The sequence below is a fragment of the Cygnus olor genome, chromosome 6, assembly GCF_009769625.2.
Source record: "Cygnus olor isolate bCygOlo1 chromosome 6, bCygOlo1.pri.v2, whole genome shotgun sequence".
Classification (NCBI taxonomy): domain Eukaryota; kingdom Metazoa; phylum Chordata; class Aves; order Anseriformes; family Anatidae; genus Cygnus; species Cygnus olor.
In genome coordinates this window covers 38515438-38521437 of record NC_049174.1, presented here as the reverse complement: position 1 = coordinate 38521437, position 6000 = coordinate 38515438, and positions in this window count along the sequence as shown.

Sequence of the window (6000 nt, the reverse complement as noted above, 5' to 3'; positions counted from 1 at the left end):
GTGTTGACATTAAACATATGCTCCAGATCCAGCCTACGTGTAAGTCTGTGCAACTCACAGTGTCAGTAAAATAATGCGTCCAGTCCTATACATCTGGCTCCCAAGTGAGCTGGAAAGTTTTCATCTGTAAATCCTAGCAGACCCTCTCACCAACAAGAAGATATTCCACAGCTGGACGTGGGCACTTCGAGACATTCATCTGACAGTATTTTCTTAAGCTTTCTTCCAAGTTTTCCACATTTAAATATATCCCAGACAAATCTTAAATAAATTGGGGTGGGAGGGGGAGGGAGAGGGGCTGGGGGAGCTTTTCTTAACTCTTTCCATACATACGTATGCTAAGAAATCCTGTTTGAAAGTTGTTCTGTGGTTTTTACTAGCATTTGAAGTGAAAACCTAACTTGGTAGTTCTCAAACTGTGGTGTGAAGCCTACTGTGAAATAAAACTGATTCCAGTGACAGAGACACAAAGCAATCCAGTGGCTGCATGGCCGAACCACTGGGGATGAAGGAAATAAAAAACAAAACCAAAAACAACAACAACCCAACAAGCAGCAGCGTATGTGGGTCACAAATCTCTTTTGAATTAATTTAAATACGAAGCACCTACTTACACCAAACAAACAAAAGACCTAATTTATTTTGAGGTGATGTTTGAACAGGGGCTTAGATTTGATGCCCTTTGAAAGAAGTCCACGTCCAGTTCTATCTTATTTGTATCTCATTTTAAATTTTTTTTAAATTTTTTTTTTTTGCTTTTTAAAAAATCTTTCTTCTAAAAATAAACCTCTTTTTTCTTAATGAACTGAGCTGTCAAGGTACAAGTAGAAGGATGATCCCACACTTGAGAACCTCCATGGAGACCTTTAAGAGCCACCAGCCACCAAGCGTCTGCTACGCAGCGGAAATAATCACCTAATTCCTGACAGATCCTCGTGTCGCCTCTTCTTGTGGGCTTCCAGCGGTGACAATTCCACAGCCTCCTGCTGCTTAGCTCCTCCTAACATTTTAAACATCTTCCTTAACCAAAACATCTTCTATTACCTGAAATCTTTCCAGCTGCAGTTTTAGCCTGTTACTTCTTTTTGCTTCATAACCGCTCCCTTACTGCCTCTTTGCAGCAGGAGAGTTATGTTATGGCTGTTATCGTATCTTGCTTCCCTAAAATAAACAGCCTGTCCTTTTCATCTCTCCAGGAGGTCATATTCTCTAGACTCACAATCATTCTCGTTTCCTTCTCCTGTGCCCTTTCCAGGTGGCTCACATCCTTCTTGAAGTGTCATGCCCAAACTAAACACAGATCTCCAAGCAAAGACTCCATGGTGGCAGATAGTGTGGATTGTGGCATGTATTTTCTAGATGGCATTTCAGTTGATACAAAATCCTAGTCTGACATTTGCTGTCCGTCAGATTTCCTTTCAAAATAACCAGCCAGATTTTAAATTACCTACTTAATGAAAAACACCTTTTATAAGAAGATGCTTTAAGTATGGAAATAAATTCAAAATGAAAGAAACCAGTGAGATTTGGTCGATCTACCTGAATATATTAACTTCCTTTTCTAACCTCTTTTTTCTTGCATGTTTTCTCTTTTAGCGAAAGCTGACAAGTGTTACAGAAGTGGCGTGTTGTGGAAAAAAAGTTGATGAAACTCCTACATTTCTGTTTTGGATTATTGAGAAACTCACTTCGCCGTGAATTTACAGATCAGGTTTTCCAAATTTTCCACACATTTATTGTACTTAAAGAAAAGACAAAAATAATTTCTAACCAAATTTCGTAACTTTTTCTGTTCCCTATATGCTTCAGATGATTCAATTTTAGAAGAATTTTGTAACTTGAGAACTTATTTGGCCAATGACTTTACTATTTATTGTCACAGTGTTAAGTTAATCCTTTAGAGAGCATTTTGCCCTATAACTAAATATTTTTAAACTTACTTTCCTTTTTTTTTCCTAGTTTAATTCTCATTAAAATCAATGCCCATTCTATCAGCAACTTCTATGAAATAAGGATCAACCATTGTGTGTAATGGTGTCTTAGTTAAAAAAAAAAAATCTTTATGTGAAAGTAGAACAACCCCAAAACATTTGGGATTATTAAGAGCAGATGTTAGGAAAGTATAATGGATTCACTTACTAAAAAATCTGAATGTTTGCCAAGTTAAAATATTTGTTAGTTGAAGTCCTATGACAGTAATTCTAAATAAAATTGTTGGACATTTAAAAACTAAAAATATAGACAGACATAAAATTTACAAGTTTCTCATGGACATTCTTCCATGTTTACACTTTAAAACTACATAAATATATTTAAAAATCACAAACTGATGTAGGCAGTTTTTAGAATATGGTACTGAAGAATGGGTCATATGGTAGGGATAATCCAAGAAAAACAGACTCCAAAAATTGCCAAAAAGCTCCTAAAAGTAAAAATAAGCTGCAACTCTAGCCATTGTAAAGCAAACTGCAACAACATATTGGCTGTACGTGTGTGTGTACGTGAAAATATTAACACTCAGCTTCAAAATAAAAGTAGATGGAGTCAAGGAGGCGGATGCATGGAATTGAGTCCCTTGGGACCACTGTTAAGGCACTTCCAGGTCTGTTCTGGAATATCAAATACTAAATATCAAATTGTGTAGTAAAAACCATGCCCCAGGCCTTGTTCTTCCCATAAGAATTACCATAAGAATTGGATACAAGGAGTCTACAGTCTTGTAGCCAAAGTGGGGCAGCTTTAGAGGGGATCGTTGTGAGGTACCCATGGATAACTCCGAACCGCTGCCTGGCACATGCCCTTTGCAGATGAGCTACGTAGCTTCAAATGTCCTCAAGCAGACAAACACACGGAACCCATGTTTCTCGAGCTGTTATCCAACGGTGCCATTACAGAGAAGTTTTCCTGTCTGCTGGGACAGGTACAGCCAGAGCTTCTGCCACCCACCTGCAGCTGGGAGCACTGCTGTCACGTCTGACCTCAAAGACAAATCGTTTGGTTCCCAGGAGACAGCCTGCCCACCAAAATGCTAAGTTTGATGCCATCGATTTACCATTTATGTTATGCTGCGCACGAGGCTGTGCTGCGACATTAACAAGATTTTAAAGATGCACACGCGCCTGTAACATGCACATAAAAAGCTTGTTGATCAGAAGCTTAAAAGATGATGTGCTTCTTTTTAGCAAATTTGTCCATAAAAACATTACTGTCTGGCAAACTTATATGAATCACCTCATACTTACAAAGAATAGATTTAAAAAATATTGTATATTATCTATTTTTACAGTGGTGAAAGCAAGATTAGAGCCAAATTGCTGGTGCCCCTTCAACCACATGGAGACAATTTTTTTAAGAAAGGCTCTGTGTCCACACAGCTGGGGAAATAAACATTCCTGTAACCTTATGTGCTTTCAGATGAGTGATTCTAAGAAATCCTTCCATGTGTGGCATGGTAGAGATACTTATTTATTCCTACAAAGCTTAAGCAGCAGTGAATAATTACTTCTGCAGAAAGGAAAAAATGTTAAAAATGTTTTCCCTTTCTTACAGTTTTCATATGTACACTAATTTATCTGACTACTCGGTTTTGTGGCAGGACATCTCTGTCCTGCCAAGATTTAAAATACTCCGTGTTGACAGCATACAATAATAACTAAATTAAAGAGCACGGTAAAAATTCACATTACTCACGTTACATTTGCAGTGAGATATCGCGTAAGTTATTGCAAAATTGTCAGAGTATAACATACAAGGTAAACACACATCCTCGCTATTTTTTTTTCTTTGTGATGAAAGTACCTAGGCATTTACAGGGCTTATTTTAATCTCCTATACTTATAATTATTTAATTGGCATACACCATAGCACAGGCATTCACACTAACTGTGAACATTTAGTTTACACATGTGAATTAAGAGCCTTTGCATTAAGTGAGCCTCCAGTGGGCATTCGGAGTGTATGAAAGTTTTTCCTGTTTTAGTTTAAATCCCATTCATTTGTCCTGGCTGGGCTTCGTTTGGTGGGTGGTGAGCAATTCGGCAAACAATTGTGTTGTGCATTGCTTGTTTTCTTTTTTTTTTCATCCTTGTTGAGTTCTTGCACTTTTACCTTGTTTTGATTCTGCCCCCGGCCCACTCCAGGGACTGAGCGAAGGGCTGCGTGGTGCCGGGCTGCCAGCTGGGTTACACCACAGGAGGGGACAGCAACAGGACCCAAGGGAACAGCACAGAGCTGGGACAGGAAGGGTTAGGCTGGCTGTGAGGGCAAGGTTCTGCACCCAGAGGTGGTCGGGCACTGGGACAGGCTGCCCAGGGACGTGGTCACGGCACCAACCTGCTGGAGTTCAAGAAGTGTTTGGGCAACGCTCTCAGAAATAGGGTCTGATTTTCGGGTGGTCCTGTGTGGAGCCAGGGGTTGGGTTCGGTGATCCTTGCGGGCCCCTTCCAGCTTGGGACACTGAATGATCCTATGGTGCAGGCACCCACCCAGGTGCTTGTCCACGCTGTGAGTCCCACGTGGGCAGACAACACCTGCTTTCAAATGCAGACCAGTGCTTTAGATCTGGAAAAAGATGTTTAGAGATTGGGACAAACCTCTTTCTATGCTGTGACCTTGGCTTCCTGGAAGGCCGCCAGGCCGGCCACGCACTAGCACCCCTTGCGTATACTCTCCAAATTCAGCCCTTTTGCTCACCTGGCCAGCTCCAGCCTTCTGCACTTTTCTGTTTTCAGAAGCTGCCAGCCATTACGTACCCCTCCTGATTTCTTCCGCTATTGCTTCTCATTTCCTTTCCTGTCGTCTTATCTCATTTTGCATGGTATGTCAGATCTTGTAGCTGAATAAAGGGATCTTCCACAGGAAGGTCCTTTGCTAAGGACATCATCCTTGGTGTGGTAGCAGCATGGGAGTAGCAGAATCTGTCTGTGGTCTTACAGTTAGCTCGTTAGCTCAAGGGCAGTACCTCCAAACCCACAAAAGCTACCCATACACATTAATCTGCTTTGCAGAATTATGATAAACTCCTTTCTGAAACCCAAAGAGATGAATGTGGTGATAACATACTCAGAGGATTAGTCCCAGCAGTCGTTGCCTAAGACGTCCCTTTATGTCTGCAACACTCATTTCCTACCACACTGAATATTCATTTTCTCTTCCTCCCTCCTGCTGTTTCAGTTTCTGACAAAACCAAATTTATGTCTTTTCCTAACGCCATGGTCACTCAGTATTTTTACCAGTTTTTTGTTTTTTTTTTTTTTTCTTCTGTGTGTGTGTGTTTTATTTTATTCCATTTCCTATCACAAACTACATCCCGGTCACCCATTTTCAAGTCTTCTGTAAAGAGCCAGGCTATGGCTTTGCTTACACGCCTGGGCATAACTCACCCCCTGTGAGCTCAAGACAAACAAGCTGGTGTCTCCGATCACTGCCTTACACATGCAATTCCGTGATTACAGCATTCAGGACAGTTCTAACTAATATTCCTGGCAGTGTGTCATATTCCTGGAAATGCCCAGTTGCACAAGTGGGCTAGGGATGGCGTTACCACGGTATGGGGTATTCCTACCGCATCTGAAGTTGCAATGTCTGTAGTCTTTCCTCTAGGTCGTCATTGACAATCACCATCAGCACCTTCATCAGGTAATGGTTACTGAAAAAGTTCTTGGCTGTGGACAACATCATACTTTCCTCTTCCGATCATTTTGTGCTTTTTCTATTGGTATATTTATCTCCCCTGGCTCTGAACCACTGTCTGCTTCTTAGGTAATTTTGATATATGTGTGTTTTTATGGAGTTCATATTCATCTTCTTTTACTTCATCTTCTTTTACTTCTCCTGTGAAGGTACATTTTCTTTGCTCTTTTCCTCATTATGATAGAAAATGGACTAAACTATCCCATAGTAACATTTCCCCATTAAGTCATTTGTATATTATTGTGTTCTCAACCTCCTCTTCATGTGTTTATGAAAATGCCCTTTTGTTTTGATCACATACTTGGCAGA